At 40.2% G+C, this 25,665-nt stretch overlaps 1 pseudogene; it reads left to right on the top strand.

Moving 5' to 3' along the window:
* The window catches only part of LOC114690523, a 119,257-nt pseudogene that overhangs the window by 70,426 nt on the left and 23,166 nt on the right, over positions 1 to 25,665 (top strand).

The following is a 25,665-nucleotide window of genomic DNA, read 5'->3' on the forward strand; positions in this document are numbered from 1 at the left end:
TAAAAGCTTGCAAGAAAAACTGCTTGCTCAACTACAGAAAGATGGTGTCAAAACGACAACTCCTTGGGAGCAATTCTGCAACAGGTGTCTCCTCTGCACCCTAAGGAACTCTCCTATGCCTTAAAGTATTATTTGTTTAAGGAACATCACACAGACTGGTCAGGATACAGACAGACAGACAGATGGTCATTGGAGTTAATGCTTTAGAAAACTAAGTCCATCTCAGAGCGCTGGCACAAGCCATTCAGAATCTCCCATGTGTTCCAGCAGAGATGCTTTATCTTCTCAGAAACAATCTACAGAATTCAGATTTCGTTGATCCTTTAATGAACAAGAAAGCTTGAATATCTTACCTGACTAGCAAGAGCCCCACCGATATCAAGCATTAAGTGACCATTTGAATCTCACTGGTGAAAAATCTTTGCAAACCTTCCACTGCCCACTGCAGCTGCTGCCACCCCTATGCACCTAACCCACCTGCCTGTCTCAAATCCTCCGTAGACTGGAAATTCCAACTCCTATTCCCAAGCGCTCCCAGAAGGCCAGTGGACTCAAGAACTTCTAGTTGACAGTTTAGTCAAAATGGTAGCATCTTCGAAGACCAGCAAGAAAAACAAACCTTTAGGACTTGTGTGGAAACTTCCAGATCTGTTAAAGTATCCAAAGCCTATGGAAGAAAACCATCTAGTGTTTCACAAAATGTCTAAAATGAAGTCTAAAACCCATAATGAAAAGGACCAAATTAAAAAAAAACCATGACATTGGAGGAAGACCATCAAAGAGAAGAACCTGCCAAGCTGAGTAACTCCACTCCTAATTCCAGTGAACGAGTTGAAGAAGGTTGCACTGCTTGCATGGAGCCTCTTCCACAGTTGAGCTCCCAGATTACTCAGGAAATATATTGCTGTTGTATCCTATGAGGAACGCTGGAATTACAAGGGTGATTCAATCTGAGTATGGTGAGTGTGTCAGGATGGAGACTTTAGCTAGGAGATTTATCAAAATGGATGCACAATGAAAAGGCCTTTCTCTGAGCTCAAAAGAGTACCAGAATGTTCCTGAAAAGGTCTCACAAGAGTTTAGGAAGATCAGGCAGTCCCAGTTACCATGAAGAATTACACAGATTTGAGTATCTTCTTGACAAGCTGGCTCACCTGAAAAGACTACTCAGGGAATTCAGCTAACAGCAAGCACAGTCCTGGCACTAGAACTCTGCTTGTACCAGAATATGTAAAGTAACTAGAGCTTATTTATTTAAGATTCTAAAAGAGGAAACTTAGCCTGTTGAAAGTTTCAGTGTTAGTGAACTTGGCTTACATTTCCCCTCCATTTTACTTTGCTTCCTTGCATTTTGAAGCTGAACTTGCCCCAACCCCAAGACTTGTTTGTTAATAGAAGTAATTGTTGTTGTTGTTTTAAGATATTGGGAAGTCTAATATCTACTTCAAATCAACTTTTCATTGAAAACTTGTGTTTGTGATTAGAGATGAGTTTTTAGATATCAGGTATGTGGTATTCACACTTAAGAGTTGGGCATGTTTGAAACAAGACATTAATGTGCAAAGTAAAATGCTTTTGGATAAACAAAAACCCATTTTCTGATGCTTTTTAACACAATCTCTTTGCCTTAAGTTGTAAAATATTTAGACACTTGCACAAAATACAAAAAAGAAAAAAATCAAAACACTGTTGTGGAGAGCTGAAAAATAAAGTGTGTGAGTGTGTGGATTTCTATGCACATTCATGCATATGGGCTAACTTGCTCTACACTGTTAAATGTACCCTGCAGATTCAACTCCTCTTGCAGTGGCTACCTTAAGGTATTAGCAAGTCATGTACAGAGTGTGGTAAATCAGTAGAACACTGCTTCCCAGTGACAACAGCCACGGGAAGCACATGGTGGCATACCACTGTTGGATTGTGTGTGTGTTCAGCTTATATGTCTGCAGAGCTGCTGTGGATGAGAGCTGCATGAAGGTATGAAGCTGCTGCTCCCAGTCTCAGGTTAAACAGCTGATGAGTTCCTCTAGTTGTTCCTGTCTTTTTCTGTCCAATTGCTGCTTCTATATAGAAGATAAAAGCATTTCCATTTCAACAGTTTGTCAACTTTATTAATGTTGGACAAAAATTGATACGCTATTAAAAATGAAACATCTATAGTTTTTGGGCAAAATTATAAAATTAAATATGTAGGCAACCTATTTATATACTACTATAAGGTATTTTTGAAGAGAGATGCAGAGAAGCTATTACATATATGAAATGTATATTTAAAGATTTTTTTCATCCTGAATATCAGGAATATAAAAAAGAATATAGATATATTTAACCACAACATACTATGATTCATGAAACAGCACAAACTTTCATTTCATGGAGTTTATCTGTCGACATTGATTTAAACTATCATTTGTTTGATCATGTAGGAACATAAGTTATGTGATCAAAAATAAAAGGATTTTTGAACTAATATTGATTCAGTTTGTTTAGTCTTACGGTATTGTCTTGTCAAAATGCTTCTGGTTAAAAAGAGAAGCATTGTGTTTACAAATCTGCAGAAATGTTTGCCAGAATTTTTGGTGCTATCTTTCTTTAATAAAGATGTTTAATAAATTCTTTAATAAAGAATCCTAACAAATAGGAAATAAATAGGGATTAATTTTTTCCTAGGTAAAACCTATGAACCATAAAAATATCTTGTGCCATTTAAATGCCAAATACATGATGCCATTAGATGATAAGAATGACCTGTATTGGCCCACTTATAGCCATAGAGCATTAGCTAGTTCTTTATTCCTCATTCTCATTGTAGAGTCAATACTGAGTAAGAACCCAATGAGTATGTCAACTAGACTTACTCTGCAACCTAGGGACACCTTTTTTTAAAAGTAGTCTTGGAAAAACAAACAAACAAAAAAAAGTAGTAATTTCTTCTGGGCAGGGTAGAACATGCTTGTAGTGCTAGCACTTGGGAAGCTGAGGAGGGATTACAAATTTGAGGCCAGAGTGGACAATATATAGTATATCTGAGACCACCCTGGAACTCGCTGTATTAAAAAGGGGGGGGTGTTGAGCTATAATGCATGTGCCATGAAACACAACCTGTGTTTTATTCTCTCTTTAATCATTCTAGAGTCGTATGCATGCTACAAAGTATAGTGCTTTACCACTTAGCTACAACTCCAGCCCCAATTTTATGTAGAGGTGTTTATCTTCATGTATTGTGTGTGCACCACGTGCATGCCAGTGCCTGCAGAGGCCAGAAGATCCCCAGGAACTGGAGTTACAGATGATTGTGAGCCATCATGTGGATGCTGGAATCAAACCCAGATCCTTCAGGAGAATAGTCACTGTTCTTAACAATCTCTCTAGCCCCACCAAACTAAAATTGTAAAGATGCATGATTTGATGTTTTTATTCATTCTCAAAAGTTTTGCTGTTGTTACTATTGTCTAATACTAAGACACATCATCACCCTATAAACCTGTTTCCCTGTGTCATTGTTCTACCCCCCATTTCTTTCTGTCTACTTATCTGCTTTCTGATTTATGGATTTCCCTATTCAGGACATTCCATATAACTGGGAAGCCTTTGTGCGTGGCTTCTCATTTATGTTTTGGCCTTTTCCTACAGTTCATCCATCTTGTAGCATATCAGTATTTCATTTCTTTTAGTTACTTAAATATTCTGTTTCTTACTATCAGTTGATAGACATTTGGGTATTCTCCAGAACTCTAGCTTTTAAGAGTTGTGGTGAACCCATGAGCTGTCTATTCCAGACTCTCAATGGCATTTCACCAGACACTTGGAAATAAGGTAGATTTCTTATGACTTGCCTGCTATGATCCTTCCATAGGGAAGGAAAGGCATATGAAATGAAGTCTTTATTTTTGTAGATCAGTATAATGAAAATATGCAGACTGTAATCATAGCTACTTGGGAGGCTGAGGCAGAAAGATTATAAGTTCGAGACCTGCTTGAATTACATAATGAGTTCAAGGCTAGCATAAGCAATTTAGTGAGACTCTGTTTCAGAAATAAAAATTTAAAAAATTTGTGGATTGCCTTAGCTGTTAGTTGCTTGCCTAGAATATGCAAGGCCTGGAGTTCAGTTCCTAGTACTGGGCAGGGGAGGGAGGAAAGAAAAGGTAAGCAGAAGTAAAAATATACATCTAAAGGGTTCGGGTATAGCTCAGTCGATAAGAGTGCTTGTTTAGCATGCCCGAAGCAGTACTAAGTTCAGTTCCCTAGTGCCTCATAAATTTGGGTGTGAAGAACCTGTTCAGAGACCATGAACTGAGTAGTTCTTCCACAGGCCAGGCGTTACCTTCAAATGTCAGTGTAGTGTGAGGCAAGCAGTCTCAATGTTTTCTCCCAAGTCTTTGTTCTCTGTGTCTGTGTCTCTCTGTCTCTCTGTCTCTGTCTGTGTGTGTGTGTTGTGTTTGTGTGTGTGTGTGTGTGTGTGTATCTGTGTGTGCTTAAGACAGGGTCACATTTATAGTCCTAGCTGGCCTGGAAATTGCCACCTGTAGACCAAGTTGGCCTTGAACTCACAGAGTTGTGCCTGCCTCTGCCTTCCAAGTGCCTGGATTAAAGGCATACACCACCACACAGGACTTCATTATTTTTAATTACGCTGGAGTATTAAGCTGGATGAGTGTGGTGGAACATACTGTAATTCCGGCACTTAGGTAAAGGACAAGAGGATTGAGAGTTAAGAAAAGGAAAAGAAGCAGGGTGGTGGTGGTGCATGCCTTTGATCCCAGCACTTGGAGGGCAGAGCCAGGTGGATCTCTGTGAGTTCGAGGCTAGCCTGGTCTACAGAGCGAGATCCAGAACAGGCACCAAAACTACACAGAGAAACCCCGTCTCGAAAAACCAAAGGAAAAGAACATCCAAAATAAATAAATTTAAAATGTGAAAGGTTGTCTTTGGAGTAACAGTGCTCAAGGATCATGGCAACAGTGCCATGTGTTAGATTGTATTTCTTTCTGTGCCACAGTGGAAGGTCTCCTGGCTGTCACTCAGCCCAGGACAGGGGTCAGTGAAGAGGCACTGTCATCCTGCCTGCTTCTCTGGCCTTTGCTGTCTTGGGACCTTTTTAAGAAGCCACTGTCAGATTTGTATTGCTGTGACAAACTGCTTGAGAGTATCACCTTTAAAAGAGGAGTGTTTTGTTTGGCGTTGGGGGTTCAGAGATTTGATCCCATGACCAGTTGGCTCTGTTTAGAGCCAGGAGCATGCAGTGGGACAGCTGTGCTTACTTATGGGTGGCTGGGAAGCAAAAAGACAGGAACCAGTCAGTATCCCTTCCAAGAGCAACCCGCTTCCTCCTAGTAAGCAGCACTTAATATACTTTATTCTTGCATTTTATGCATCTTCTTCTGTTATGCTCAAAGCCAATTATCAATTGAATATAAATGGTAAATTGCATTGAGTTTATAATTATACATCTGTTTAAATTCTTATTTTTTCCCCAGATAACTTTTTTGTGGATGATTTTGCCAGATTTTCTTCCTTGGACTCCAGGGGCAAGACTGCTGCTATAGCCAACAGTATGAACTATCTGACAAAAAAAGGTAACCCATCTGACTAGTCTGGGATCCAACATATTTATTCTTTACTTAGTATCTGAAAATGTAATTCCATCTTTTTGGAAAAGATCCCATAATTCCTTTTATTAATTTCTCTTATAATATAAATGTAGAAAATACATACTTAAAATGTAATTCTATGTATGTATTTAAAAATTCAAACATGTTCTTTATAAATTTTATGCTTATCATTAAAATTGATAGGAAAAGCCCTTCATGGTTCAAAATGGAAAACATATGAAAATGATTTTGTTTGATTCTTCGATAACATCATACAGTTAATTTTATTGTAGCACTTATAGGATAAACTGGATTCTAGAAAGCCTTGTGTAATTCTTAAAAATTTTATTCAGAGTTACTTAGGCACTTGTCTAAAGTGACAGTTCTCAGTGGCAGACAGGTCCTTCCCTTCTGACGGAGTTGACACGATCACCCTTCCAGAGTCGTTCTAATACTACTTGCTGCTCCAGAAAGCATCAATTAGGACAGCTCCGTTTACCCTGCTGTGATCTTCCCTCTGGATTCCTGGGTCTGTTACGTACACACCATTAGTCCACTGGGTTTCTCAGAGAGTTAGTCTCTAAGGGGTCCTAGGACAGAGCTTGAGCATGGTGGGAGTTAGAGCAGGAAGCAGTACAGCCCTGTTAGCCCATGTAATCTGCTGAGTCTCCTGATGAGCATTTCATTACACAAATGACGTTCTCTTTTTCTCTACTCTTTTCTTGCCTCTGTCCAGGTGTCCAAGGGAAATATATGTAACGCAAAACTCCAGAATGTTCCCTTCATTTTCATGATAATTTTATAGTTTCAGGACATTGTTATTCAGAATTTATTGACATTTCGTTGTGATGTTTCTGAAAACCTGTGGTACAGTAGAGTAGATACACTATATAATGTTTTCAGTCCTTTCAGAAAGTTGTAAATTAACATGAGTAAATACTACATTGCGCTGCCCACATGTTTCATTGTCTATGCTAACAGATCCCTAGACCACAGGACAGTTAATCAATGCATGTTCCTAGTTTCTAAGTGAGCTGCTTGGAAGAGTGCTCTGCTTCTGTAGTAGAGAAGCTCCACTCCCTTCTGCTTTGTAGCTTTATCAAACCAGTCATTTTCTTATTTTCATTTTGCATGTTTTTCAGAAATTATTTGGTCTAATTTTAATGTTGAAACAAAGAATATCATTTTTTTTTCTTCCAGTCAGCTTGTTTTTGTTTTTCTGCAGATGATTCCTTTATTAGGCCAGTGACTTTTTGGATTGTTGGGATTTTGATAGCCCTTCTGGACGGCAGTTGTTATATGATGCCATTAAACATCAGGCAAGTTTCTCAGATTTCATTCTGGGATGGGGGGTTATGGAGTGTTTGGTTTGGTTTTTGTTGATTTGTTTCTGAGGCTCCAATCGGCTTTGTGATCACCTCTGTGCTAGTGTGGTTATTCTGGCATTTCTAATTTTCTTGGTGTGCTGAGGGAAATGAGCATAGTGTCTTCAAAGTTGTCAGCTCCTAAGAAAAGAGTTCAAAGACTGCAGGGCCTAGATTCACTTGAGGGAGTAGATTCTTTAAGAGAAAACATAATGAGATTCTCGTGTAGAATTTTCTTGCATGACTGTGCATGTCCTTACTGCAGTGATCTTGCCATGTACTGCAACATCAAGAGAGCTCCCAGCCAGCAGGTGGTGTGTTCCACATAAGTAGATGCAGGCTCCCAGAGGAGAGTTCACATCGCTACTCTCAGTCAACTTGTATGTGTACAATAAGAGTTGAGACATTGCAATGCGGAGTGGTTGAGAAGAAATGGATTCTTCTTGCCAGGTGATGGTGACACACGCCTTTAATCCCAGCACTTGGGAGGCAGAGGCAGGTGGATCTCTGTGAGGCCAGCCTGGGCTATAGAGTGAGTTCCAGGAAAGGCGCAAAGCTACACAGAGAAACCCTATCTCGAAAAACAAACAAATAAACAAATACCAAAACAACAACAACAAAATCCTTCTTCCTGGCTGTTTCACTTTGCAGCTTCATCTAGAAGTCACATTTCTCTTTGTGTCCTTTTCTAACCTGAGCCCAAAAGACTGACTGAAAAGTAAATATCCAGAAATTTTAATTTCACTGTAAATACTCAAGATTATGGGATTGTGGATTAATGGTTAGTCAAGGACAGTTCATAATGATGTACACATAAGGCTCCCTAAGGATGAAGAAAATCCTCACATGGTCCCAGATAGGAACACCAGGAAGGAGAGTTCTAGCTCTTAAATACATATTTTTGTTGAGGTGAAGTACACATTCATATACTTGGTGTCACAAGCAAGTATGTCCTTGTGTCCACCACCCAGATCAAAAAATAATGATGTCACTGGAGGCCCCTGAGCCACTGTTTCCTTCCCTCTTCTTACATCATGAAGTCTTGGAATGTAGACTTGTACCTGCTTCCTTTATTCAACAGTTTGTGAGCTGACTTCTTAAATTTCAGTGACTTTTTCAAGAAATGATTTCTTTTCTAGTGTGTGTGTGTGTGTATGCCTATATGTACGTACGTGTACGTACACACACACACACACACACACACACACACACACACACACAGCACATGCATGTCTGAAGCCCAAGAAGGCCAAAGAGAATGTCGGAGCCCCTGGACCTGGAGTCATGGATAGCTGTGAGCTGTCATGTGCATATTGGGAATCAAACGAGGGTTCTCTAAAAGAGCAGCAAGTTGTCTTAACAGCTGAACCAGCTGAGCCGTCTCTCCAGCTCCTGATCCCCCCCCTTTTTTTTGCTACATTTTAATTTATTTATGGGAGGAGACACATACATACATACATGGCATGGTACATTCGTGCAGGTTAGAGGACAGCTTATGGGAAAGTTGTAGCTGGAGAGTTTCCAGGTCCTGCCAAGTCCCCGCAGTCCCACAGCCCACTTATAAAATAATCACTCAGACGCTTATATTACTTATAAATTGTATGGCCGTGGCAGGCTTATTGTTATCTAATTCTTCTGTCTTAAATTAACCATTACTGTTAATCTATACCTTGCCACGTGGCTCGTGGCTTACCAGTACTTTACATCCTGCTCCTCATCTGGTGGCTGGCAGCGTCTCTGCTTCAGCCTTCCACTTCCCAGCCTTCTCCTCTCTCCTTGTCCCGCCTACACTTCCTGCCTGGCTACTGGCCAATCAGCATTTTATTTATCAATCAGTCATCCACAGCAGAAAGTACTTTCCTTCCACCCTAAGGGTCATAGGGATTGAACTCAAGATTTAATTGGCACCAAGCACCTTTACTGGCTAAGGCACGTCACTGGCTAGCTTACATTCTTGATGTAAGTCCTGTTTGGTTTTATGGTCCTCCATATCCTTCCGTGTGGCCTCATGCTTTGGTTTTGTTAGTTTGTCTTTTACCCATGGGGAGTTCCATTGCTGCCAGCATCTGAAGGCCATGTGAATGAAGATGGGTGAGCAGGGACCTGAAAAAAGGTTTGAGTTTTAGAATGGAATGCAGTTAGAGTATAAAATGTACTGAGGAAACATAGCACTCTTGATGTCTACTGTGTGTATAGAAATGAAGTTGGAAAGGAAGTCTAGGGCCAGTTTGTACTGCATTTGGCAGACTTAACCGTACATATCATCTGAACTTTATTTTGACTGCAGATAACTACTGAGGATGTTTAGAAGAGATATTGCTATTATGGAGCATGACTAATGTTAATGTTGTGTGCCCTGCACCATCATCCCGCTTGGAGGCAGGGTCTCACCATGTGACTTTGCTCTGGCTGTGTAGCCCAGACTGGTTTTCAGACATCTATCTGCTTGCCTCTGCCCTCTTGAGTGTGAAGAGTAAAGACACTCGTGCACCACCATGCCTGGTCAGTGTTGCCTTTTCGAAGTTCTTAACATATACCTTATAATTCTTATCTCCCTTTTTGCAAATAGAAAACCAGTAACAATGTTAGGATAAGTATGATCAATAATCCCAGCCAAGAGATAAGTTACTCGAACACTCCAATCTTCAGAGCAATCTGGGCAGCTCTCCAAACACAGACCTCCAACTCTGCTAAGAACTTCATCACCAAAATGGCCAAAGAGGAGACGGCAGAGGCCCTGGCCACAGGAGTAGACATCGGGGAATTCTCTGTTGGGGTAAGGCTCGAAGGTTCCGAGGCTAGCCTGTCATTCTTGTTTCCCCTGGGCTGATGTATACTAGTCAGAGTTGGGTTTGTGATTGCTTCTAAGTCTCGGAATATTTGTTGTTGTTGTTGTATTAGAATCTTAAGAAATAATTCTGTCATGTTACTCTTTACTTTTAAACTTGCTTTAGTTTTAAAATGTGTAGGATACAAGTTGTGCCACTTGGTTTGCATGATCTTTAAAAGACAATATTAAGCAAAACAAATCTAAGATGTTTATGAGTTAGAGAGTCAGCCATTCTTTTTTCTGATAAAAGCCTACGTTTATTCATTTGTCTAGTGTTACTTGTTTTTTGAAAGTGTTTCGTAGTTATATTTTCTTATAAAGTCATGCGTATATTGAGTTTCAGTTATAGGAAATGGCTATCACCTGAAGTTACCAAGATTTAAAAATGCAAAATAAAGTTATTGAGAATAGATTGCCAGGTAAACAAATCAGTAGAAATAGGAAAAGGGAATGAGCAGTTTATGAAGAGGGAAGAAAGAAGAGAAAATGGAGAATTAAGATGTTATAATGTAGCCGGCGGTGGTGGCGCACGCCTTTAATCCCAGCACTCGGGAGGAGAGCCAGGCGGATCTCTGTGAGTTTGAGGCCAGCCTGGGCTACCAAGTGAGTTCCAGGAAAGGTGCAGCGCAGAGAAACCCTGTCTCGAAAAAAACAAAAAAAAATGTTATAATGTTAATTATGAAATTTGGTTATTACTTTTCACAAAAGCACTTTATAGTTTACTCATTGTTAATTATTCATTTGTGATGTTTGCTTAATAATTGTGACTTTCCTTAAAACGATTACTTCCTAGGGCATGGATGTCAGTCTTTTTAAAGAGGCCTTTGAGTCTTCCAAGATGGATTTCATTTTGTCTCATGCCCTGTACTGCAGGGATGTTCTGAAGCTGAAGAAGGGACAGAGAGTGGTGATCAGCAACGGAAGGGTGAGAACTTTCTGGGCTGCGAAGCTTGCCTCCAGTAGGTTTTTAAGCTGTCTCTCTCCGTTGAGATGTCTGTGGTCTGCACTAGAGCTGCCCTCCTGTTGGCCGACAGGCTTCTGAGTGCCAGAGCAGAAAAGCTCTGTCCTGTCTTTCCAAGAAAGTGTGCTTCTGATGCAGACCCTGGGGGCCCCTGGGGTTTATTTGTGTCTTGACCATGAGGGAGGTAGTGAGTGTGGGGCTCTCAGAACAGAAGTCAGTGTAGCAATCTGTAAAGTAGGCCTTCCTGCTGTATGCTGAGAACTAATGCAGATGACCCTGCTCTTTCATGTCAGTTTGCTTAGAAAATTAACTGTCTGCGGAACAAACCGGTAGATAGGAACTGGGTTTTCTCAGGCTTTATTTTATTCTTCATTCGTTTTAAGACATGCTCCAGGGCTGAGCTGTAAGACACTTTGGAGTGTCAGCTACCCAGGGCTAGCAGAAGCTTCACAGCAACTGGTGACCACCCTCTGCAGCTTGTCCCTACTCTCTACCTCACAGATCATTGGGCCGCTGGAGGAGAATGAGCTCTTTAATCAAGACGATTTCCACCTCCTAGAAAATATCATCTTGAAAACATCGGGACAGAAAATAAAATCTCATATTCAACAGCTTCGCGTAGAAGAAGATGTGTAAGTTTTTATAATTAGTAACTAGTTAGGTAATAAATGATAAAACGTTTTCTAATTAGAAGCTAGATCATGTTACAGAGTTTTTATTAATTTCTCCTCATTGGTCAAAGTGAGGACTATATATTGTCCAATATATTATCAAGTTAGTGGGTTTATTTCCAATTTTACTATAATAATGCTCAAATTGTCAGTTATGTTTCTGAATTAAAACTCCATTTTGAATCTGGAAAAAAGTTCACACATGTGCAGAACCAGAGGGCCCTACTGGATGTGTGGGACTGTCCGCTGACTTTGTATTGGAGGAAATGCACACCAAATGCTTCTTCTCCTTCGCCTTCCTGTGTGGGAGCTGAAGCTGTTCTCCTGCAGAGGGATGATAAGTTAGATGTTGCTGGCTTGTGATTTAATTATCTTAGTATTTTTATTAGCTAATGTCTTTTAGTATGTTTCACTTCCAAGAATTAAATTGAGTGGGTCATATATTTGCTGTTAAACAAAAGCCCCTGGTAATAGTAGTTCTTTCTGCATTAGATGTCACTGGAATGTGTACTTGGGGATATATTTGTTTAATAAGGACCTGCTATGCCGTTTCCCACAGTAGCCTCATCACTTTCCATTCCTGTCAACAGTGCTGATCTCAGTGTCTCTATATTCTCACCAGCACTTCCTGGTTTTTTTGTTTTGTTTTGTTGTTTGTTTGTTTAAGTAGTAGCCATCCTCATGGGTAATGTGTGTGGTACCCGTATAGTTTGATGGTATCTTTGAGTTCTCATCCACACTGGACATTGAGTATCTTTAGGGAAGTGTCTATTCCAGTCTTCATCATTTTAAATCGGGTTCTCTGGTTTTCTTATTTAATTATGGGCATTCCTTATGTTCTGGATGTCAGTTCCCTATCTTTCCTTTGGCTGCCCTTTGACCCTTTGAATAATGCCATTTTGATTCTTAGTGGAGTATACAAAGGAATTGAAGATCTCCCTTTTTTCCTTCATCTTTTTCATGTACTGTTACACTGCATCTTTTAGTGATGTGTTATCTACTTTGTCTGCCAGTGTAGCTCCTTGGTCATGTGATGTAGATTGTGTGTGTGTGTGTGTGTGTGTGTGTGTGTGTGTGTGTACACGCGCGCTGTGTGGATGGTGGAACCTAGATTCTCATATATACTAGGAAAGTTTTCTACCACTGAGCTACTTCCCCAGACTGAGAAAAAAAGTCCTTTTCATCTGACTCACTGCTGAGGTCAAGGTAAAAAGCCTCAGTGGCTTTTGAGTGTTGCCCTTTTGTCTGGCTTGTGAAATACTTCCCTGATGCCCCACAGTTTTAGTCTCCAGGGCCACTGTGTTTTGGGGTAGTCCCTGTTATAGTGAGAGCTTTCTGAAGCTTGACTGTGGGCTCTTTGATCTTGGTGCTTTATGAGGTGTAGGAAGTTGTTCTGTGTGCCAAAAGTGTTCACAGTTGATTCTGGGAAGTTTATGATGTGATTGGTTCAAAGAAAATGTGTAAACTTTGTTATAGCTGAAGTTTGTCACAACTGTTTGAATGGCTTACCTGGGGTGCTGTATTCCAGTCTAGCTTCTCTAGGCTTATGACATAGATAAGTCAAGATCTCTTATAAATCAGTTTAGAAGGGGTTAGCAGGCCAGTAAGATGACCACCTCAGTTTGATTCCTGGGATCCATGTGATAGAAAGAGATAACCAACTCCTTGAGTTGTTCTCTGACATCCACAACATGTAAGAGCACACGAACATACACACAAATAAATAAATGTAACTAAAAATTTTTTAAATAGAGGGGTAGATAAAAACAGGAGTTTTTGTTTTGTTTTGTTTATGTCTGTTAACATATTAATGAACCTCAGAGCACCAAAATGGATCGATGTTGCACTAAGGATGGAAAAAAAGCACTTCTTGGATTAATTTGACCAAGGGTGAGCCCAACTTGAATTCTCCACTTCTTTTCTTGTATTTTCCATCTCTCTGTAGTTGTGGTTACTGGCCCATCTATAGTCTGTCGTGTTGTGTGTGTGTGTGTGTGTGTGTGTGTGTGTGTGTGTGTGTGGTCTCTATTTGTCCCTTTATCTACCTTCCTCTGACAAAAGGCTTGCTCTGTATTTATTATGCAAAACAGAAAGTATGTCATGGAAAGAATGAGATTCTTTACAGAAATCTTTAACAAGTTTTTATAAGGAAGTGATAACTTGACCAATCCAGTGTAGAAAACTATAAGCAAATATTTTCAACTTATATCCACATGTTGTTTCCAACATTTATGTCAGATATTTGTTGTATAAGGTTGCTTTCAACCTGTTAGCTGTTTCAGCAAACAATTACTATGACACGCCCACACATACACACACATACCTACCCCTACCTTTGGGTCAAGGGCATAGAAGAGTAAATCTATGTATTAGCTTAGGTTGTAAAGCTGATTGCATAGAAGTTCAAGACTGGTAAGGTTACACCATTCTCTTAAAGCGGGTTGAAGGGCTGAGGGAGTGTAGTAGGTAGTAGGGTACACACTGTCCTAGAGGATCTCAAGGGGTATTATTAACTTTGCTGTGAGATTTGCCAAAAGTTCAGTCTTGGGGGTCAAGAGATGTTTTCATAAAAAAATATCACTATAGTTTTATTTTTCCCCTGTGCTATAAATGAGCTCAGAAATACCAGCAGTTCACAGATCTTTTTTAGTTGCATACTGTAATGCTGATTCTAATATTGAAGTCAGAAACCAGCATCGATGTTGAATGGCTGGTTAGTGGTTAATAGATTTTGCTGCAGTAACCCTAAAAAGTAATAGCATTATTTAAACCAGGCCCTGAGCTAGGTCTCAGTATGTTTAGCTAACATGGTTTTTACAGCAGCCTTGTAAAGTTGGTAGTACCTGTCCTTCATATGTGGAGAAAAGTAACATTCCAGAGATGATCAAGCTAATCACAGAATCATGCCTTTTGGTACTGAGTTCATGCCTCTTTTAAACCGCCTTGTTGGCATTAATTCTGTGTTTGGATTGATGGTGTTCAGCAATAATTAGAAAATCTGTAGATAAAGTGATACTAAGATTTCATAACTCCATCTTTTAGGGCAAGTGACTTGGTAATGAAGGTGGATGCTCTCCTGTCAGCACAACCCAAAGGAGAAGCAAGGATCGACTACCAGTTCTTTGAAGACAAACACAGGTATAGAATTTATGTTGAATTTATGCACATGCTTGAATATTAAACTTTTAGGCTTCCCTTTGTCTCATATTCTTTGTTTTCCACATAAGGTTTTAGAAACCTTATATGTCATTAGAGAAATGAGAAGTTAGTGTGCGGTTTTCTTTGTATGTTAATGTTCACATATAAAATGAAGCTTCATATATAAAATTCAGTTTCATGAAAGGTGGTAACTTCTAAATAAACTTGAAGTAATTCTGAATATATCTTTTTAATGAAAATAGCAATTAATGAAATAGAACAGCTATAAATACTTGTCTCGTTTTTTATTATTATTATTATTATTATTATTATTATTATTATTATTATAAAAAACCATTGTTTCCAATAATTAAAAATGTATTTAGGATATGGAGATGTCTCTTTCTTTTTATTCTTCAGTTTTTGTTTTGAAGTTTCAAATATGGATGAAGTTGCAAGACTTGCAAAGAATAACCATGCATTTATAACTATATTTATGCTTATTGGGTACCTCCTATCTGTAACCTACACATCTGTAACTCAGAGTGTGCATCTGTGTATTACATATATTTACCTGTACTCACATCTCTTTTTCAGCATTTGAAAAATCATTGCTGACATTATATAACATGTCTAAAGCGTTCAGTATGTGCAGACTTGATCCACAGTACTTGAACATACCTGAGAAATGTGACCTTCATCCAGTAATGCTAATACATAATCTCTGTTCAGATTTCTCTGATGTCCCAGACCACACATTGAAGTTATTCATATCTCTTGAATCTCTTTTAATCTAAAAGAGTTCTCTGCCTGCCCCCCCCCCCTTTTTTATGGCATTGACCTTTTTAAAGAGCCCAGGCAGATTGTCTTTTGAGCCCTACAGTGTTGGTTATTCCCCTAAGACTGGAATAGTTTGTTATTCTGGAAAACTCAAAACACCAGCTCTTTCTCTTCATTTAAAATTTTTGCTTTTGTTATTTTTAATTAAACATCTGTGTGAATATGTGCACATGTGTGCAGTACCTGTGGATAACCCTCTGGGGCTCGAGTTGTAGGTGGTTCTGGGATACCTGGTGTAGGAGCTGGGAACCAAATTCAGGTCCTTTTCAAAAGCAGTATGCACTCTTAACTGCTAAGCTATCTCTCCAAGCCCTTGTCTCCTCATTGATTGATTGCTTGGTATCTCCGTCTTTCCCCTTCCCACCCCTACCCTGCTCTCTAATCTCGTACCTGCGCGTGCTAAACAGTCACTCTGCCACTGAGCTGCATCTTCAGCCTCCTTCTGATTCTGTGTCACTGGGGGCGGAGGCCGGTGTGGCCCCTTCCGGGGGTTGCCACTAGCAACGTGCTGTGTACAATGCTGCTCTTCGCTTCTCCACTGTGCTCTGTAAGAAACAGCTAGGTAGCAGCAGAGAGACAGTGATTGATCTGCTGTCCCATCGCCTTTCATGTCCAGGACAGTAGGTCCTTAGTGAAGCCTGAGCCCTCTCTAGAGCATCCTTTTCCTGTGAGCTCTGTGAGTTTGACATAATTAAAATTGCCCTAGTTACAAATTCTGTTAGGATGCAATAGAAATTCTTACTGCTGTTGTGTTAGCCAAGTATTTGATACATGTAAATCAAAATTTCTCATTTCTATTTTATTAAAAGGTTTTATCCATTCAGCTTATCACATGGATTTCTGTTTCTAATTTTTCAATATGCTGAAACTTGCTTTATTCAAATTAAACCCATTTAATTATTACATCAAAAAATAGTTATGATTTCTGCAGCAAATAAAAAGCCAGATAAAAATAAAACTATACAGCCAGGCGGTGGTGGCACATGCCTTTAATCCCAGCACTTGGGAGGTAAAGGCAGGTGGATCTCTGTGAGTTCTAGGCCAGCCTGGTCTGTAGAGTGAAACCCAGGACAGGCACCAAAAACAAAACAAAACAAACAAACAAAAAAAACCAAAACTATGCAGCCAGGCTATGGGACGTGTTCCTTTAATCCTAGCACTCAGGAGGCAGAAGTAGGTTCGAGGCCAGCCTGCTCTACAGAGTGAGTTCTAGGATTGCCAGGGCTACACAGCAAGACCCTATGTTGAAAAACCAAAAAAAGAAAAAAAAATGACTATGCCATCAATTCTATGTGCCCTTAGTGTGGGCCTCAAACCATCAGCAACAGGGTCTTGTCTGGGAGCCTGCTGAATGATCTTCCGCCCTACAGCAGACCTCCAGTATCAGTATCTGCCTCTTAGTAAGATTCCCCAGTGATTCCTGGGAACATACTTTGGAAGGGCACAGTTTTCTTGGATGTTTGCTCTATTCACTCATGGAACTGTATGATCTTCTGTCACGTTTGACTTCATTCTAGAGTTTTCTCTCACCACTACATCAAGTCCATGGTGTTGTTGGTTTATATTGGGCCATTCTCATGTGACTCTTATTTCCTTGAGTCTTCTTGCCCCCTTTCCTTATTACAGAATATAGGTGTGATTTTTAAAAAATGAATTTAATTTTTTGTATATGGGTGGTTTGCCCATGTATATACCTGTACATCCATGTACAGTGTTCATGGAGAACAGAAAAGGGCATTGGATCCCTAGAACTGGAGTTCAGGATGCTTTTGAGAGCACCCATGGGGTGATTTTATTTTATTTTATTTTTTTAAGAATAGCTGCAGAAGAACTATCTTGTATTGAAGTAATGGCTGTTTCCAAAGCATCTAATTTGAAACAACCACCAGCTGCAGCTAAACTATTGCTACCTGGTTTTTCTGGTTATATTCTGCTTTGTGTTGTACTGTTAGCACAGCGGGGCAAAAGTTCTTGCACTGTAAAACTTGGATCACTTCAAACAAAGTAGTACATGTATTTTGGACACTGATGAAGTTTTAATCCTTTGGGAGTCCCTGCTTTACTTCTCTTTGCATTTTTCATTTGTTAGAGCTTTTACTGGGGCATACTGCTGCAACGTTAGTGGTGGTGAGGCAGGAGAGATCGCTTCAGACTAAAAGGTGGCAGAGTACGCTTATCTCTCAGAACGGGGATTTGCCATGCTTGTGCTCTATTCCACCAATCACAGGCCTCGTACAAGGGCCAATCAGACAAGCCTCACTTAGGTATAAGCTCCTTCTATAGCTTTAGTCTCATAGTGGATGATCATTTTAGCTTGTTGCTTCTGATCTGCATAGTTTTTGAATATGCTAAGAGGGCTGAAGAATTGATATTCCATATTGACATTCTCCCCCACCCCCCACTTTGTTTCCTCAGTACTAATGTTTTGTTCTTTTGATTTTTTTCAGTGCAATTAAACTGAAGCCCAATGAAGGGGAGACATTACTATGATGTGGTAGCTGTTGTTGACCCTGTCACAAGAGAAGCACAGAGGCTCGCGCCCTTGCTCCTGGTAGGGCTGCTGTGGAGGTGGTTCTTATCTTTAATGAAGTAGTCATAGGCCCTATAATTTTTTGGGTACTTCCTTTGTCCCTGAGACATCTAGAGGAGTTGAGGAGTTGGACAATATCGTTTTCATAGGATTAATAAAGGCTCATTTTCTTCATGGAATTGTATCATGTATGTATATATATATATATTATATATATATATATATATATATATATTATATATATGATGCTATACTTCGATGTATGTTTTAAAATGTTAACCAATACAGCACCCTAACATTTCATTGAAGGGTGTGTGTGTGTGTGTGTGATGTTCTAGACCCTGAACATGGAGCCTCCACTTGCTGTGAAGGCACTCTGCCAAATGAAGTGTACCTCTAGTAGCCCTATTCTGGGATTTTTTTAGGATAGTATGATCACCTACTCTTCTCTGTAGATGTTAATACATACGTCTTTTTCATGCTTTTTTAATGTGAACTGAACCAAAGAGCTGTTGTTGTTTTCCTTTGTAGCTAAATATTCATCATTTATCTACTGTTTCCTCACAACTGAGTGCTAAACTTTGTGTGAGGAGCAGTGATCTGCAACAGCCATTCATTCATTCGTTCATTCATCTCATTCATTCATTCAGTCTGTGTACCTGTCTGTGTGCACAAATGTCACAGTACATGGTAGAGATCAGAAGGCATCTTGCAAGAGTCAGTTCTGGCTGGGTGTGGTGGTGCATGACTTTAATCCTGCACTCAGGAGGCAGAGACAGGTGGATCTCTGTGTGTTCGAGGCCAGCTTGGTCTACAGAGAGTTCCAGGATAGCCAGAGCTATCCTGTTTCAAAGGACTACTGTGTCTCAAAGAAGAAACAAACAAAAGTAATTTTTTGCTGTCTACCATTTGGTCTCAGGATCAAACTTGGGTTATAAGGCTTGACAGCAAGCACCTTTCCTTGCTTGGCCATCTCATCACCCTTCCCAGCTTCTTTTTGGAACTGTGCCTTGAGTATGTATGGTAGACTCTGCATTGGAGCTCTGCTTTTCAAAACTTCTCCAGTGCAGATGTAGTGACAGGCGTTCTCTTTATATCTCCTTGAAATGTTAAAAAATGTTTGTTTCCTAACTACCTGTGAAATAATACGTTTCTGAAGAGAAAATCTAAATATTTTGTTCATCTGGTTTGCTTTTTTTAGGTTTTGACTCAGCTGATAAACATGAATCTAAGAGTATTTATGAATTGCCAATCTAAAACTTTCGGACATGCCTTTAAAAAGGTAAAATGCCATTTAAGGAACACTTCTTTTAAGTGGTACCAAGATCTACAAGTTAGTACTAAATGCTGATGAATCAGGTGGGCTGGCAGGTGGATATTGTGTTTTGAAAGGACATCTACTGACTGTTGAGTTATGTCACATATTTGTTCTAATTAGACATTCTGAGAACATAGTGTGAGCTTGGAGAGCATTTAGGTGGTATTAATCCAAGCTACTTGCACATTTGCGTCTCACTTTAAAAGAGCTGTAGCCATTAGCTGCCATAGGTAGGAAGCTTACTGTACTCATTCTCATGCTTCCTGGGAAGTGGATAGATAGAAAGGCTTGGTTGTGAGATGGCCATTTGTGGAAGAAGTGTCACAACGACAGTGGTAGCTTAGCACATGCTCTGCTATGGGAAATGTCGTCCTCAGTGAGGGACAGAATTCTGTAGTTAGAATCTAGATGGATCCCAACAATTTTACAAAGAATGAAGAGCCTCTGCTTCCACTGTAGCTTTACATTAAGAACTGTTTAGTTATCACACATAATGTTTTCAGTGCTGGCCTGAGAGCACAAGTACCCTTTAGGGGTCAGATTTTTAAGAGATCATGGAAGGGTGGTCTCCTGCATTCCCCCCCCCTCTTTTCTTGACTCTAGAGCAACCTGGAAGGCATCACTAGACCAAAAGATGGTTTGGCCTAGTCATGTCCTGATCTGGAAGGATACTGTCTAAATCTAGTTTTTTGTTAACCTGTGTGGACTCTTGTGTAAGAAAGCCTAACAGTCCTGTTATCTTTTCAGCTTTTACCGTTATGTCTTAGAACAGAGATTTCCTTCACAGCAGACAACAGCTTTGCCAAGGGACCAATAGCAAAGTTTCTGGATATGCCAAGTCTCCGCTTTTCACTTTGAATTTGAACACACCTGAGAGTTGGATGGTAGAATCTGTCAGAACACCATATGATCTTGATAATATTTATCTAGAAGAGGTAAGAATATCATTGTTTCTAAAAATTGAGTCATATATAAAATCTGTTTGTAATTCAGTCAGTGGTGATTGCCTGAACTGAATACTGGGCATCTTTGCTCACATCTAATGTACTCTTTTTACAGCAGCAGCTTAATTCAAATGCCCTTCATGTACAGTAATGTTTTTGACGTGTGTAGACGGGTGCTGCTGTCTTTGCTATCTCAATTTAGTTGGCTTTCCATCGCCCTCAGAACCCGCTCCATGACTGTATTAGTTACTTTTCTCCTTGTTGCATCCAAATGCATGACAGAAAAGCCGTGTAAGAGAGGAATGATGTATTTTGACTCCTAAGAGTGGGGTCCATTGTGATAGGGAAGATGTGGCAGTGGAAGTGGCCTGGTTTTATGGCACTAAACCAGAGCAGAGAAAGGAGAATTTAGGTGCTTTCTCCCTTTCTTACTCATTTCAGGATCCCAGCCCGTGGAACAGTGTTCCACATTGAGTGTGGGTTCTTTCCTCCTGAATTGAGCTTCTCTGGGAAGGCCCTCACCCCATGCCCAGAAGTATGCTTTCAAATCTATTCAAATTGTCAATGAAGATTAATCATCACAATACTCATTAACATTCACCCCTTATTTCCCCTGGCAGTAATGGACTTTCTGTTTCTATCTGACATTGTGTATGAGTAGTTATTCAACACGTGTCTTTAGTGACTGACTTGTTTCACTTGAAAAATTGTTTTCCAAGATTCATGCATGTGATAAGACGCTGTCAGTACTTTAGTTTGATTGCCACATAGAGTTCTATTGTTTGGAGTATAGTGTACTTTGTGTACTTGTGCACAGATGAGCACTGGTTGTTTCTATTGTTGGCTCTTATGAGGATAGTGCTGTGGATAGTGTATTCAAGCTGTACCCATCTATTACCGTACGATAAAATTCTTTTCTTTATTTAGGGCTTTTCACAACAATTTGTAGAATCTTATCCTCTCATCTGTATTTTTGGAATGACTTTGTTATCTTCTCTCTTTCTCTCTCCAATCAAGTTTTTATAATTATATCATTAGCCACTATCTCAATCAAGATCTAGAACATTTTATCCCGAGAATCCCTTTGCTATCCCTTTGTATATTCCCCCTACCCCCACCACAATCAGTGAATGATCTACTTTCTAAAATCAAGTTTTTGCCTTTTCTCGACTGTCTTAAAGTCATAAAAGATGTATATATATTTTTAAAACATTTATTTATTTATTTTATTGTTGGGGGTTGGGATTGCCTTGCTGTACACATGGAGGTCAGGGAACAGCTGTGGACATCAGATCTCCCTCTACCGTATAGAATCCGGGAATCAAGCTCAAGCCATCAGCCTCAGTGGCAAGAGCTTTTATCCACTCAATCTCCCCCTGACCCCTGCAGATTGCATTTTGAGTATGCATGTATAATATTCAGGTGGTTTAATTTTGACCTTTCAGGTGGACAGTGTAGTGGCTGCTGAGTATGAGCTGGAATACCTGTTATTAGAAGGTCACTGCTACGACATCACCACAGGCCAGCCCCCTCGAGGACTACAGTTCACGTTAGGAACTTCAGCCAATCCAACAATTGTGGACACAATTGTGATGGCCAATCTGGTAAATAATCAGTCTATCAGCCGGGCGGTGGTGGCGCAAGCCTTTAATCCCAGCACTCGGGAGGCAGAGCCAGGCGGATCTCTGTGAGTTCAAGGCCAGCCTGGGCTACCAAGTGAGTTCCAGGAAAGGCGCAAAGCTACACAGAGAAACCCTGTCTCGAAAAACCAAAAAAAAAAAAAAAAAAAAAAAATCAGTCTATCAGATGCTTCAGTCACGGTAATTTAGATGCTATAATTTATGACAGACCAGTTCACATTCTGAACTGTGGAGTGAAGTAAGAATTAATAACGGTCTAAATATAGTCAGTGAAAAGTCACCGTTTGGTTAAGCTTGGAAATTCCATGTCTATGCTAGTGAAACAACAAAACCCACTGCAGAGCTCTGCTAGCAGTTCCCATCATTGGAAGTTCCCAGCACATTCCCTGTCGCACTTTCTCCTCCATGGAGCAGAACGGGCAGGCCTCTCGGCTTCACTGGCTCTGGGCTGCTAGAGCTCTTAGGCTCTGTGCTGCTAAAGCTTTAGCTGGTTTATTTGATTGTTTGTTTGTTTTTTGTTTTGTTTTGTTTTTTTGTTTTTTTGGGTCTTTTTTTGGCTTTACTTTCCATGATTTGTTAACTACCTTTAATTTTTTTTTAATTATCACGGCAGCAAGACCCTGGGTTCAATACCCAGTACAACCCCCCAATCCCCACCCCCCACAAAGAAAGAAAGGTGGGTAGATAGATAGGTAGGCATGCCCACACATGATCTGACACTTCAAAAGAAAAAGTAAGTGTCTGTTAGGAACAACATCTTGAAGTTTTTAAAGAGAACTGAAATTTTACTTTCTTTGTGTCCTAGGGATATTTTCAGCTCAAAGCCAACCCAGAGCCTGGATTCTCAGACTAAGAAAGGGGCGCTCTGATGATATCTATAGAATCTACAGGTAGGTTAAATGGTGCAGCTGCATTTTAAGAGACTCAGCTCTAATTGGGTGTTATCTGCCTTACTCCAAGCATCATGCGTTTAATTCATAGTCCTATGTAACAAACCGAGCTTTCCAGTGCCGTCAGTGGGGTGAACTTTTAGAGCGAGTGGATAACAAGAGCTATAAATACTGATTATAGTGAGGTTTGTTCTCCACTGGCTTCCCTTTGTCAACACTTCTATCAGAATGAAGTTACTCTTTCCTGTGATGCAGACAGCAGGCGCCAGCTTTGGATACTTGATGTCTGACTTTTGGAAACTAAGTGGGCTTGGCCCTGTTCAGCACATTGGTGGGAAGGTATATATCTTGACCTTGAGTGGGTTTACATGTGCATAGGACACATGAGCTTTGACCATGAAGTCTGACTGTCAATCCTGGTCCTTGGGCTGGGTTGTATAGATGCACTCCTAGAACATACTGTCAGTAAACAGGAATTGGCTTAAAGTTCACTGCACCCATTAGTTATGGAACAGACCTCCAAACACCATTTTAGAAGTTGTGGTCTCTATTTTGTTTAACACAGTTTAAATTAGTCCTAATTCTGTGTCAGTTTATGTAGGAATGGTTTTCATCAGAGGTTTATTTTGAACATGGAGAAGCAGTATGAATTAATGTTTTTGGTTTTGATGCAGAATTTTTTGCTCTCTTGCCTAGGCTTGAACTGGGTTCAAGTGAACATTCTTCTGCCTTAAGTCTCCTGAGTAGCTGAGACTGCAGGCATGTGCCATCATACCAGCTTAGTGCAGATTTCTTACTCAGTACCTATGAGAGTTTTGTACTGTAATAATATCCTTATTGAAAAAATAATGTCTTATTGTAAATAGTAGGCTTTTCTCTGATGAATTATTTTCTAGTGAGGTTTCACAAGATTGTGATGTTTCTGAATTCCTTTCTTCTGTGTGCCCTTGTCCATCTTCCTCTTTGCCCAGCGCTGTGGTACCACACTCTCTTCCTGCTGTCTAGGGTTGTAGTATTCCTGTGCCTCCAATGGACGGTCCTGTCTGTAGAGTCTTCTCTCCTTAAGCTTTCTGTCCTCCTCCTGCCTGAAAACCCTGCTGTCTGCTGAGTGACAGCAACTGCAGTGACTTCCTCATATTTAGTGACTGGAAAAAATGATTAGTCGGAAAAAGAGTATTTCAAATGTTTTTCACTGCTCCTGTGCCTATAAGCAGAGCTGGTTGTACTGTGGTCTTCTACCAGAGATACAGGAACGAGTCTGTGCTCTAAACTTGGCTGGTTGTGTTGTCTCGCGAGAAGATGAGAATAGATTTTGTTGTTTGTTCTTACATTGTAGCTAGGCTGGCTTTGATCTCAAATTGATCTCCATGCTGCTTCCTGCTGGGTTACAGGTGTGAATCACCACATTCAGCCAAGAGTAGATTTCTTCACATAGCTGTTCCAGTTAAAAGGTGGAAGTAGCTCCAGTAATAGGCCTGCGTGCTCAGACCCAGGACATACATGGTTGTTTATGATTGTCATGTGCATACCCTGCCTGAGAACTTGTCACTGTTTGCCTGGTAATCTGAAGGAGGATTCTGGAAGGAAGTCAGCTCACGTTAGCCTGGACATGAGATTTCTGTGAACACTTCTTTGTCCTAAAAAAAGTTCCTCTTTTAGGAACTGTTGGTTTTTGAAAGACTTTCTATGATAAGGGTGATAGACAAACAGCTGTTGTCTGGGTATTTATTGCACTTTGGGGATTGTGATTTGTATTCTGTCTTACTTTTCTCTCTAAGCCACGATGTACAGATTCTCCTCCTGATGCAAATGACGTTGTCGTCATCCTCAATAACTTCAAAAGCAAGATCATCAAAGTGAAGGTGAGTTTGCTCTGCTCTGGCAGCCGCTTGTTTATGGTTGGTAAACAGCCCCATTCAATCATTGTCTTGGAAGATACACGGACAGCAGTGCCTCCTGTGGCAAGGCTTCAGGGACCATGGTCAGCCACTATCTGAAGATACTAACAACACCTGCGTGACTGTTCCAAGGAGAGCACATTCATATTAGTTTATTAAAAGAGTGTTTTAATATTCCATTTTACCGTTATTGTTGTGAATCTTATGTTGCCTAATTTACAGATAAAGCTTTATCATAAGTAGTATGAGCAAAGCTATAGTATATATTCAGGGTTCTCTACAGTCTCAGATTCATGCATCCACTAGGGGCTTGGAATGTTTCCCAGCAGATAAAGGGAGACAACTGCATTTTGAAGTCAGTCTGGTATTCCATTTGGAGGGTTTGTTGGTATTGTTTTAACAGTTCTAGGGATTCTGCTTAAGGAATGTGTCTCTGTGAAGACAAAGCTTCTGGTTTTTCTTCAGCCGAGAAATTATAATTTCAGAGAACAATGCTAGTCCCATTTCATACAACATGTCCTCAGAGACTTTGTCCCTGCCCCTATTCTTTCTAAGACAAGGTCTCACTGTAGCCCTGATTGGCCTGGGACTTGCTGTGTACACCAGGCTGGCCTTGAACTCACAGATATGTCTGACTATCTCCCAAATGCTACAGTTAAAGGCATCTACCAACCTTGCCTGGACCAGCTTTGCCATTTTTTTAAAAAGTTTTATTTATTCATATATTATGTAAATGTGTTTGTATGACTATGCCACACATGTGCAGTACCTGTGACCAGAAGAGGGAGCATTGATATCCTGGAGCTGGAGTTACAGATAGTTGTGAGCTACCCCGTGTGGGTGCTGAGATCTGAACTCGGGTTCAGTATGTGCTCTGAACCACTAAGCCATCTCTCCAGCCCTGGCTTTGACATTTGTACATCTACAAATTCATAGTGTTATTGATTATTCTCATAAGACTGTGGGAACTCCCAGTGACAATCCAAAGTAAGACTATAGTTTTTATAGGCATAGTGATGCACACCTGTAGTCCAGTACTTAGAAGGA

This window comes from Peromyscus leucopus, unplaced genomic scaffold (genome assembly GCF_004664715.2).
Source record: "Peromyscus leucopus breed LL Stock unplaced genomic scaffold, UCI_PerLeu_2.1 scaffold_151, whole genome shotgun sequence".
Lineage (NCBI taxonomy): Eukaryota > Metazoa > Chordata > Mammalia > Rodentia > Cricetidae > Peromyscus > Peromyscus leucopus.